Raw genomic sequence first — 13259 nt, 5'->3', positions numbered from 1 at the left:
TAATATATTGAGCTTCCTTTTATCCTGTCTCTGTGAAGGCTCTCAAGAAATTTGCCCATGTTAAAGATTTTTTATAAATGCAAGTTGGTGAAAGGAATTGACTCCAGGGACACATTGTAGTGGACAGGTTTTATACAGCTCAAAAGTCTTCTACAGAGTAAGTCTTTTAATATGAGCACACACTTACTGAAAGAAATGGCATTTGAAAAGCAATTAAAAAAAACCCTTTACTCTCTGCAGGGCCCAGGCAGTGAATTAAGAATTGTTGATGTTCAAAGGCTCCTTAACATATTCTGTAAAGGCCTGCATATCTTTTTTTTTACCCCTTTTATCTCAGTCCTTGCAAGCTGTGCTATGAAAAATAACCAGAAGAGCTTCAAATAATTACAGCCGGCTGATGCATTGTGTGTCTTGAGGTTTGGATAAAAGATGTTCTGCAGATGATTGAAATATTCATGGAAGTCATGCAAGCATAGTCATTAGTACACTTTACTGTAATATTTCTACAACTGATATATAATATTTGGCTAATGAGTGAACATGAGATCTCAACATTTTACAACAGTACTAAAGATCTTTAGTGATCCTCCCCAATCATGACAATATTTGCAGACCCATTTTGTCAAACTTGTGCTAACAATTCACTCCACTTGTGTCATACCATACATGACATGTCAACAGTTTACATATTTAGATAACTTTTTTTAAAGATTAGATTACATTACAGTGTGGAAACAGACCCTTCGGCCCAACAAGTCCACATCGACCCGCCGAAGCACAACCCACCCATACCCCTACATTTACCCCTTACCTAACACTACGGGCAATTTAGCATGGCCAATTCACCTGACCTGCACATCTTTGGAGTGTGGGAGGAAACCGGACCACTCAGAGGAAACCCATGCAGACACGGGGAGAACGTGCAAACTCCACACAGTCAGTAGCCTGAGGCGGGAATTGAACCCGGGTTCTGGCGCTGTGAGGCAGCAGTGCTAACCACTGTGCCACCGTGCCGCCCATATTTCTGAAACAATACTTGAAATACATGTTGCATACTAAATTCACCCAGCAGATTCTGAAAAATTACTTTTAATGTACCATTTTAATAAATAACATACAATCAGAGCATAAATAATTTTTGTGATGTACCAATGAAAGCAAGTGCTCAAATACTTTGTCTGGACACTTTTCTTGAATAAAGTTTTTTAGCTCCTTTCTTGGGAAGAGCGCCATTGCTGAAACTAGATGACTGTAAGAAGATTGGGAGGGTATCTTTGCTGCGCTTGACTCCTGCAAGGATTTCAAAATTAACAGCAGACATTCTCGACAACAAAGAAACATAGGTTTGGTTTTTTGGATTTGATTAATGACCTATTGGGAGACTGTTTTGATACCTGCTGACGCTATTATCAGATGAGCTAGGTCCCAGACAGAACTCTGGTTTGATAGAATTTTTTGTTTAGCTTTAATGAGGAGGCTGCTCATTGATATATAAGTATGCAATATTGTAGATTTGGGTTTAACAGTAAATAGACGTTTATTATGCAAGAGAAATAAAGATACAGTAGAACAAACCAAGCTATTTATATAGAACACACATTTGAAGCATTTCAAAACACAGTAAAAATATCCAAAATGCTAATCCCATAAACACTCCTGGATAATCTTTCTGCCTGTGCATGGAGACTTCATGCATCATGTTTAAACACTCACTGCTTCAAATAACCCCTTTTGTGTTTTACTCCAACACTTCAGGTCGGGAACTATTATAAACCCCTTACTCCGAGGTAATTTAAAAAAAAATAGACCTAAACTATATTCTCCATGTCTCTGGAACAATTACTTTATACATTCATCCTCAGCTAAGAACACTGTAAAACTCCCCCAAAACTAAAACTTAAAGATTTCTCGCCAAGTTATGGATTTTGCTTTATGCTATTTTTAAAAATCCAGAATCGTCCATCAGAAAGTCTATTTTATGACACTGTGAACTTCACAATGTAAACAAAAATCCGTTAGTTTATGCATGCTCTGTCTCTCAAACTATTTTAAAAGAGACTGCTATGGCTACAGAAATACTGACAAGTTAATCATTAGACACACCCTTTAGACACACAGAACACACATATGCCATTAGCTCAAACTACAAAAATCCAAACTCAAAAATAAATTATATTGAATATACATAAATCTCACATCCTACATTGCAGTGATACATACTTAAGATGTGGGAAGAACACAGGCTTTGTTTTAGCATATGTGCATCTCTTATTACATTGTTTCTTGCCAAAATATAACAGAAAATTGAGAACATTAATAAACACAAGCAAGCCCTCCAAACCAAAACTAGGAGTTATAGCCTTACAGGAAATAGACAGGCCTCGAGAATTAGGCTTATGGATCTGTGCCCAAATCACAGTCAATTCCTAACTGTGGTGCAAAAAATAAAGTCATGCTAATGGTCTCATGACCAGTGGAAAATACTTCAAATGTGGTCCTGCTCTGTGATTCCTAACATGCAAATAAGGGATTGTCACAGCATGCTGATTGTCGAGATGAACTGTGTACACCAGATCCTTGATCGAGTTGAGTTCTCAAATGACCCGTTTGTTGTTAACCATTCGGGTTTTTCTTTTCCATTTCTGGAACAGTTTAAAGTACTACACACTGGGAATGTGTTATTTTCATGGGTTTGTTTATGCTGCCAATTGTTTACTTCTGCACTCCTATTAAGTTGCAGTTGGCATTTAATTACAGCATTCAAAACTGGATATTCTTTATCAATTCTTACTGCACAGCATATTTCAGGTTACGACTAATAATTCACAAGTGGTTACCAAATACAAATGCAATTTCAATGACACGTGAAGCTTTTCTGTCTGTACCTCACATGTTTACAGGCCCTTCCTTTGCATCTTTATCAAGTCAGAAGTCGCACGATGCCAGGTTATAATCCCATAGATTTATTTGAAATCACAAGCTATTGGAGCATTGTTCCTACATCAGGTGAAGCTTTTGATTTCAATTAAATCTGTTGGACTATAATCTGGTGTCACGTGGCTTCTGCCTTTGTTCACCCCAGCCCAACACCGGCATCTCCACATCATGGCCACCTTTATAAAGGAGATGTGCCTTGTCACAGTTTCTTTGGAAGCAACTGTGGCACAGTACTGACCATCTGCAGGCTCATCCACAGACATTTATTTATTCATTTTGTGGGATGTGGGTGTCGATGGCTGGTCAGCATGATTGCCCATGCCTAGTTAACCTTGAGAAGGTAGTGGTGAGCTTGCTTCTTGGACCGCTGTAGTTCACCTACCTACTAGAGAAGGGCAAAACGTGACCTACTCTTGGAAAATAAGGCAGGGCAGGTGACTGAAGTGTCAGTGTGGGAGAACTTTGGGGCCAGTGACCATAATTCTATTAGTCATAAAATAGTGATGGAAAGGGATAGACCGCTGTAGTTCACCATGATGCCATTAGGGAGGGAATTCTGGATTTTGACCCAGCGAGAGTGAAGGAAAGGTGATATATTTCCAAGTCAGGATGGTGAGTGACTTGGAGGGGAACTTGAAGGTGGTAGTGTTGCCATTTATCTGCTGTCCTTGCCCTTCTAGATGGAAGTGGATCAGTTGGAGAGACAATTAGAGGCAATGAGGAATTTACAAGAGCAAAGGGATATGATGGATGGCAATTATAGGAGGAGACAGTCACATAGATGTGTTAAGTCTAAGAAAGGTAACAGAGGTAGGCAGTGAGTGCAGGAGTCTTAGGTGTCTATCCCCATTTCTCTAAGAGGTCAATTGTGTTAGGGGACTCTCTAGTCCGAGGTACAGACAGACATTTCTGTGGCCAGCAGCAAAAAATCAGAATGGTGTGTTGCCTCCCTGGTGCCAGGATCAAGGATATCTCAGAGAGGGTGCAGAATGTTCTCAAGCGGGAGAGAGGCCACAGGAGGTCATTGTACACATTGGAACCAATGACATAGGAAGGGAAAAGTTTGAGATTCTGAAGGGACATAACAGAGTTAGGCAGGAGTTTAAAAAGGAGGTCCTCAAGAGTTGTAATATCTGGATTACTCCTAGTGCTACAAGCCAGTGAGAGCAGGAATAGGAGGATAGAGCAGATGAATGCATGGCTGGTGTATGAGAGAAGGATTCACATTTTTGGATTATTGAAAGCTGTTTTTGGGGTAGAAGTGACCTGTATAAGGACTGATTACACCTAAATTGGAAGGGGACTAATATACTGGCAGGGAGATTTGCTAGAGCTGCCCGAGAGGATTTAAGCTAGTAAGATGGGAGGGGTGGGGCATAGCGAGATAGTGGGGAAAGAGATCAATCTGAGACTGGTACAGTTGAGAACAAAGACGAGTCAAACAGTCAGGGTAGGTAGGGAGAAAGCAGAAAGCAGAGAACAAGGTAGAACTGATAAATTAAACTGCATTTATTTCAATGCAAGAGCCTAACAGGGAAGGCAGATGAACTCAGGGCATGGTTAGGAACATGGGACTGGGATATCATAGCAATTACAGAAACATGGCTCAGGGATGGACAGGACTGACAGCTTAAGTTCCAGGATACAAATGCTTATGGAAGGATAGAAAGGGAGGCAAGAGAGGAGGGGGAGTGGCATTTTTGATAAGGGATAGCATTACGGCTGTGCTGAGGGAGGATATTCCTGGAAATACATCCAGGGAAGTTATTTGTGTGGAACTGAGAAATAAGAAAGGGATGATCACCTTATTGGGATTGTATTATCCCCCTAATAGTCAGAGGGAAATTGAGAAATAAATTTGTATGGAGATCTCAGTTATCTGTAAGAATAATAGGGTGGTTATGTTTGGGGATTTTAACTTTCCAGACAAAGACTGGGACTGCCATAGTGTTAAGGGTTTAGATGGAGAGGAATTTGTTAAATGTATACAAGAAAAATTTCTGATTCAGTATGTGGATGTACCTACTAGAGAAGGGCAAAATGTGACCTACTCTTGGAAAATAAGGCAGGGCAGGTGACTGAAGTGTCAGTGTGGGAGAACTTTGGGGCCAGTGACCATAATTCTATTAGTCATAAAATAATGATGGAAAGGGATAGACCAGATCTAAAAACTGAAGTTCTAAATTGGACAAAGCCAATTTTAAATATATTAGCAAGAACTTTCAAAAGCTGATGTTGGGGGTGGGAAGATGTTCGCAGGTAAAGGGACAGCTAGAAAATGGGAAGACTTCAGAAATGAGATAACGAAAGTCCAGAGAAAGTATATTCCTGCTAAGGTGAAAGGAAAGGCTGGTAGGTATAGGGAATGCTGGATGACTAAAAAAATTGAGGATTTGGTTAAGAAAAAGAAGGAAGCATATGTCGGGTATAGACAGGATAGATAGAGTGAATCCTTAGAAGACTATAAAGGCAGGAGGAGTATATTTAAGAGGGAAATCAGGAGGGCTAAAAGGGGACACGAGATAACTTTGGCAAACAGAGTTAAGGAGAACCCAAAGGGTTTTTACAAATACATTAAGGACAAAAGGGTAACTAGGGAGAGAATAGGAACCCTCAAAAGATCAGCAAGGCAAGATGGGGGAGATACTAAATGAGTATTTTGCATCAGTGTTTAGTGTGGAAAAGGACATGGAAGATATAAAATGCAGGGAAATAGATGATGACATTTTGAAAAATGTCCAGATTACAGAGGAGGAAGTGCTGGATGTCTTGAAACACATAAAAGCGGATAAATCCCCAGGACCCAATCAGGTGTACCCAGAACTCTGTGGGAAGCTAGAGAACTGATCGTGGGGCCTCTTACTGAGATATTTGTACCATCAATCGTCACAGGTGAGATGCTGAAAGACGGAGGTTGGCGAACGTGGTGCCACTGGTTAGGAAAGATGTTAAGGACAAGTCAGGGAACTATAGATGAGTGAGCCTGACATTGGTGGTGGGTAAGTTGTTGGAGGGAATCCGGAGGGACAGGATTTACATGTACATGGAAAGGCAAGGATTGATTAGGAATAGTCAACATGGCTTTATGCATGGGAAATTATGTCTAACCAACTTGATTGAGTTTCTTGAAGGAGTAACAAAGAGGATTGATGAGGGCAGAGCAGTAAACGTGATCTATATGGCATTCAGTAAAACATTTGACAAGGTTTCCCATGGGAGACTGGTTGGCAAGATTAGATCTCATGGAATACAGGAAGAACTATCCATTTGGATATAGAACTGGCTCAAGGGTAGAAGACAGAGTGGTGGTGGAGAGTTGTTTTTCAGATTGGAGGCCTGTGACCAGTGGATTTGCACAAGGCTCGATGCTGGGTCCACTATGTTTTGTCATTTATATAAATGATTTCGATGTGAGCATAAGAGGTATAGTTAATAAGTTTGCAGATGACACCAAAATTGGAGGTGTAGTGGACAGCGAAGAAGGTTACCTCAGATTACAACGGGATCTTGATCAGATGAGCCTATGGACTGAAAAATGGCAGATGGAGTTTAATTTAGATAAATGTGAGGTGCTGCATTTTGGGAAAGCAAATCTTAGCAGGACTTATACACTTAATGGTAAGGTCCTAGGGAGTGTTGGTGAACAAAGAGACCTTGGAGTGCAGGTTCATAGCTCCTTGAAAGTGGAGTTGCAGGTAGATAGGATAGTGAGGAAGGTGTTTGGTATGCTTTCCTTTATTGGTCAGAGTATTGAGTACAGGAGTTGGGAGGTTACATTGTAGCTGTACAGGACATGGGTTAGGCCACTTTTGGAATATTGCATTCAGTTCTGATCTCCTTCCTATCAGAAAGATGTTGTGAAACTTGAAAGAGTTCTGAAAAGATTTACAAAGATGTTGCCAGGGTTGGAGGATTTCAGCTATCAGGAGAGGTTGAGCAGATTAGGACTGTTTTCCCTGGAGCATAAGAGGCTGAGGGGTGACCTTATGGAGATTTATAAGATTATGAGGGGCATGAATAGGAGAAATAGACAAATTCTTTTCCCTGGGGTGGGGGAGTCCAGAACTAGACGGCATAGGTTTAGGATGAGAAGGGAAAGATATAAAAGAGACTTATGGGGCAACTTTTTCACGCAGAGGGTGATGCGTGTATGGAATGAGCTGCCAGAGGAAGTGGCAGAGGCTAGTACAATTGCAAAATTTAAAAGGCAACTGGATGGTTATATGAATAGGAAGGGATTGGAGGGATATGGGCTGGGTGCTGGCAGGTGGGCCTAGATTGGGTTGGGATATCTGATTGGCATTGTCATGTTGGACCGAAGGGTGTGTTTCCATGCCGTACATTTCTACAACTCTAACTGGTTGTTGGTTTGAAAGGTGCTGTCTCAGGATCTTTGGTGAATTTCTGCAATGCATCTTGTAGATAGCAGCTATTGCACATCAGTGGGCTACTTTGTCCTGGATGGTGTCAAGCTTCTTGATTGTTGTTGGGGCTGCACTACTCCATCATACTCCTTATTTGTGCCTTACAGATGGTGGACAGGCTTTGAGGAGTCAGGAGGTGAGTTACTCACCGCTATATTTCTAGCTTCTGACTTGCTCTTGTGGTGACTGTGTTTATGTGGTGAGTCCAGTTGAGTTACTGATCAATGATACCTGCAGGATGTTGATAGTGGAGGATTCACTGATGGCAACAGTTGAATGCCAAGGGGCAGTGGTTAATTTCTCTTGTCAAATTTGGAACATGGTCAGCTGCTTCGACAGAACTGAAAGTTACTATAACATGGAGTGTGCATGTTAACTGAACCTCCTTGTTCATTCTGCAAACAGGATCTTCACCAGGTATTTGCATAGATTGAAAAGACCCTCATAGCTTTCTCTATTACAACATAGCTTTCTCTATTATTTCCCTACTACTATGAGTAAAGAAACTACATCTGACATCCATCCTACATCTATTAAATTTAAAGCTATGTCCCCTCATATCAGCCATCACCATCCAAGGAAACAGGCTCTCACTGCCCACTGTATCTAATCCTCTGATTATCTTATATGTGTCAATTAAGTGACGTCAATCTTCTTCTCTCTAATGAAAACAGCCTCCAGTCCCTTAGCCTTTCCTTGTAAGACCTTCCCTCTGTCCCATGGAATATCCTAGCAAATCACCACTGAATCCTTTGCAAAGCTTCCACATCCTTCCTATAAGGCAGTGACCAGAACTGTACACAATTCTCCAAATGAGCTGCACCAGAGGTTTGTACACCTGCAACATGACCTTGTAGCTCTTCAACTCAATCCCCTACCAATAAAAGTTAAAACAATGTCTGCCTTCTTAACAACTGTATCAACCTGGGTGGCAACTTTCAGGCATCTATGTATATGGACACCAAGATCTCTCTGCTCATCTACACTGCCAAGAATCTTACCATTAGCTCGGTACTTTTTATTCCTGTTGCTCCTTCCAGGGTGAATCACCTCTCACCTCTCCCACATTAAACTCCATTTGCCACCTCTCAGCCCAGCTCTGCAGCTTACCTATGTCCACCTGTAACCTGCAACATCCTTCAGCACTATCCACAACTCCACTGATCTTAGTGTCATCCGCAAATTTACTAAGCCATCCTTCTATGCCCTCATCCAGATCATTTCTAAAAAATGACAAACAGCCGAAGACATCAGCTGAACAGGATGTGGAATTCTCAATGAGAGAATCTTATGCTTCCTTTGAGTGTAAAAAGCTTCCAATAGTAATCAAATAACAGCAGGTAAATTGAGGAAAACCTAGAGGTTTTATTTATAAATACATTAAAAAGAACTGAACAAAGTGCACTGGGATTCTAAGGGTACTCTTAAGTTTTGTGTGGAAATGGAGGATGTTTCTAATAAATGTCTCATTTTTCCAAAAGATGGGGATTGAATGGATATTGCAATCAGGGAGGAATGGGAGACATTAGATGAAATGAACAAACTGAGAGGGGAAGAAAAGGCATAACACTTTAAAAATAGGGTAAAGCCGCACACTTGAATGTAAAGTATTCAAAGTCAATAAGAGAAACAGTTAATAAAAAGTGAAAGCTCTTATCAAACCAGTCTGGCTCCAGATGTGGTGCCAGAAGACTGAACAGCTAACACTATATCATTGAAATTAGACCTTAGTCAACATAACCTTGATGGGAAAGTAACCGAAAAAACTTCTCAGAGACAGGATAAATCTTCATTTAGAAAGTTGAGGATGAATCACAGACAGCAAATGTGGTTGCGTTCAGTTAATATCCTGACTGCCAGACATAATTCTGTTTTTTGAGAAGGTATAAATGTATAGTCATTGAGAATAGTAAACTTGACAGAAATTGATATAATTTTAGGGAGGTCTTTGATAAGACTGACTGTTCATAAAAATAATATGAACCCAGCAAAAATGACAAGTAGGATACAATCGGTTTTGCTATAACGCGGTAGTTCCATTCTTGTGCAATCCTGTGTTATAAGAAAACTGCATAATAGCAGTACCATTTAAACTAATGGGGCCGGAATTATGTTATAACCAATACAAACTTTAAAAGTTCCTGCTATCGAAACACAATGCCCTCAGTAACGATACAATGAATTTGCATTAATAAAACATGCATTATAGCAGAATGATCCGTACACAATTGACCACGAGACAAATTGACAGGAAGCCAAGAGTAATGGTTGATGGGTGCTTTTGCGACCTGAAAACTGTTTCCAGTTTATCAGACTTGTGATATAGATAAACATATATGCATCAAATATCTGTTATTCTTTGTTGGCAAATTCTTCTGAAATTCTTGGGAAGATTTCAGCCAAGTTTGGACCAAGGGACATATACAAAGGAAATTGCCATCTAACCATTCCCACTATTGAAATATTGGTGGGGCGGGGCTTTGGCTTTCCAGTAGCTGATCCTACAACAAGGTACCACAGACAACATAACTCAAATGTTATAACCAGAAATATACATTCCGTGAAAGAACACAACAAACCCAGATCCTAAATCCTGACTTTCATATTTCGTTTTTTTTTTCCTCATTCAGCTTCTTTCCTCTAAACTATGATCTGAGATGCAACATATTATTGCTTAGTAAAGGAAAGTGACGGGCATGTAGATTTGGGAAGAAGAGACAACTAGAGCAAAAAGAGAAATCAACAGAAACTGACAGGCTACAATTAGAGAAAAGCATGTTGAGGAGGCTAGATTAAGGCAGCAGGAAGTCGACAGAAAGTGACAGAGTGCAAGAACCACCAGCGTTGAAAGTAAGTGACCACATTGTTTTAAGGAAGCGTTTGTTTATGATCCTCATCACAATTCTCAGACAGAGTTAGAATACGATATTGGCAGTGGATCAGATCTCTGTGGATATTGTGTTGCAACACAGTGGAAGATAGAGATAGTTTTTGTGTGTTGCACAAATGGTCAAGTATGTCTGCCACCCTTAAGTGAACTATCAGACCTACTGAATGTCCTCCTTATGGCAACAAAATCAAAACACTTCTTTAAAACATCAGAAAATAAAACAGAGATCACCAAGAAACCTCTCTATTTTGGCTCAAGAAGGAATAACTTTAATGCAGTCCATCTTCAAAGAGACACTGAAAATAGAGAGAGGGTTAATACAACTGATTCCTTTGACATTGATGAAGTTGTATATAGGGTACTAATAGATATTGTGAAACTAGATATGAATGTAGATTTTGATCCTAAGGATTTCAAGATGGACATTGAGGATATAGAGGAGGAGATAGAAAAATCATACAGGAAAAGTCATAAGTCTAATGAACCTCTATTTGTTTGGATTGACTATAGTTTAATATGAAAAGAAATTTTTTTGTCAAGATATTTCTGACTACAAAGATTGAGTAAATTTAAATAGTTGCTTCATATTAATGGGATTAAAATTATTAATTAAATTAATAGATATTAAAAAATATTTCAAATACATTACTTCATGGACACTTTGTTGAATTCTGGTATTCAGCTTTAATATCTTTTTCATTCAAGTTTATTATTCTCAATTTTGCCTTTGCAAAAAATAGAATAATGTTCAGTAGTCAGAACATTGGCTGTCTGTGACTCATTGTACTGGTAGAGTCAATATCTCAGCTTATTACTTCATAAAAGCTTACTTGAATTTTATTGCTTTATTTCCTGGAAGTAGAACCAGGAGGGTAAGCTTGTATACTAATAATTAGGACTTGAATATGATTAGGAAACTTGCAGATGAAGAAACAAATTAGCTGTGTGGTTGACGTGGAAAAGAATGGTGTAGACAACAGAAAGGTATCAATGATTACACAGGTAGACAGAACACTGGTAAATAGAGTTCAAGCGAGAACTGCATGTGAGCTAGTGCATTTGGGAAAAACTAACAAGATAATGGAATACAAATGGTAAGATACACAGATAACTAAAGGAAGAGAGAATGTTTCCCCTTCTGAAGAAATCTAGAATTCAGAACAATTTCAAAGTAACAGGTCTCTCGTTTCAGACAGAGATGAGGAGGAATATCTTCTCTCACAGGGTCATAAATCTTTGGAAATCTGTGCTTCACAGAGCAGTGGCAATTGGATCATTCAAAATATTCAAGGCTAAGTTTGACATAGTTTTGATCTCTAAAGGAGTCAAGAATTAATGGTGATGGCGGTGGTGGTAGGCATTAGGGGTGGGGTGGTTCTAGGCAGGGAAGTAGAATTAGGCCATAATCAGTTCAGCAATGATGATATTAAATGGGATAGCAGGCTTGAGGGACCAAATGGGCTACTTTTGCTCTTAATGCTTATTTTATACACTTAACAGTTTCACGAGGGAAACTGTGCGACTCTTAATATATTTAAGTTATGGACATGATAGCTCCATGGGTTTTTGATTTGCTCATCTCCAAACACACTCACTAAAAGCAGGATTAATTAGGATTACTGACATGCTGGCCTTTCTGTACACAACAATGTGTCCTCTCTGCCACTTGCAGTTTAAAGTTCTGACCATAAAATCAGTTCTCTTTAGTAAAATTAATTAACCTCATGAATGGACAAAGATGACTTCTCATAGGTTTCATATTAGTTTGGCTTTTGTTGAACTGACACTTAGAGGACACAAATGCAAAGGTTAAGAGTTTCCTTCACATAGAGGAAGGAAGCTGAGCTTTTGTTATTGATTCAAACATTACGATCATAATAACGCCCAAAGTAGCACCTTTCACCAAACAAATCAGATTAGCTCAAGCACAAAGGTTTGCAAATATGGAATATGCAAATAAATAAAGTATTAAATATTTTGTCTTTCTGTCTCCAAATGAAATACATCAATGACTAGCTCATGAGGATAATCGTTTCATCTCATGTTTAAGAAACTGCATAGATATAACACCTTTTTTTGACTTTTCAGACACAAAAGTATTTGAAGTTGTGACAACAAACTAAGACCTGATAAAAAGCAAAAAGATGATTATGAACAAAATCGTTTTTTTCCAGTGCAAATTGCTTAAGGAATGAATATTGACCAGGGTATCAAGTAGAATTTATTGAGTCTTCCTCAAAATAAGGCCATTAAGACTTTCACATCCATTGAGGGGGCAACTGAGGTCTTGGTTTAACACCTCATCTGAAAGTTGGAACATCTGTGTAATGCTTATATGCTAGGCTAAATATTTGCCAAGGTCTAGATCCACACCCTTCAGACCCAGGCACTAAACCACAGCTTACATCTTATTTATCTGATGAATTATACAAACTAGTGATAAACTTATGGAAAAACACGGCAATGAATTTTATGAACTGTATTTACCATGTCGTAAATGGCCTCAGTGCACAACAGCAGCTTCAGCCTGAATTACACACAACTTCATGAAGTCCTACAATGGAGGACGTTGGCTTGCCTGCAATGCTCTTTAGGTAAATATAATGCTCAAGGTCTACCATCGTGGAAATAATGAAATATTCTTACTCGCTTCTAAGCTGTGGATGTGAGGAAGGGAACAGAGAAGTCTTTTCTCATCTGAAATACTGAGTGTGAGAGGCAGGGCAGAATAATTTAAGGATGTTGCACATTTGAAATATCCATCCACTCAAGCGAATTTTATAAAGGGAACCAAAACCAGTACGTAAGAAATAGGAGCAAGAATATAGACCACATGGCCCACCAATTACGCTCTGCCAATCAGTACTATCATAGCTCAACATCTACAGCAATCCACCTGTCTCACATTATCTGCACATCTTTTAATACCTTTTGTGCCCAAAGATGTTTTGACCTCTGTTTTGAATATATTCATTGTCTTAGCATTCACAGCATTCCGGAATACAGAA

The 13259-nt window shown here is 39.3% G+C and overlaps 1 protein-coding gene across 5 annotated transcripts in view; it reads right to left on the bottom strand.

Annotated features, from left to right (window-relative positions):
* The window catches only part of dgkg (diacylglycerol kinase, gamma), a 527377-nt gene that overhangs the window by 185407 nt on the left and 328711 nt on the right, over nt 1-13259 (bottom strand). The gene's annotated exons all lie outside the window — the stretch shown is intronic.

Source organism: Chiloscyllium punctatum, chromosome 10 (assembly GCF_047496795.1).
Source record: "Chiloscyllium punctatum isolate Juve2018m chromosome 10, sChiPun1.3, whole genome shotgun sequence".
Taxonomy (NCBI): domain Eukaryota; kingdom Metazoa; phylum Chordata; class Chondrichthyes; order Orectolobiformes; family Hemiscylliidae; genus Chiloscyllium; species Chiloscyllium punctatum.
Note: the sequence above shows the minus strand (reverse complement) of the source record. Positions and strands in the feature narration are given on the sequence as shown.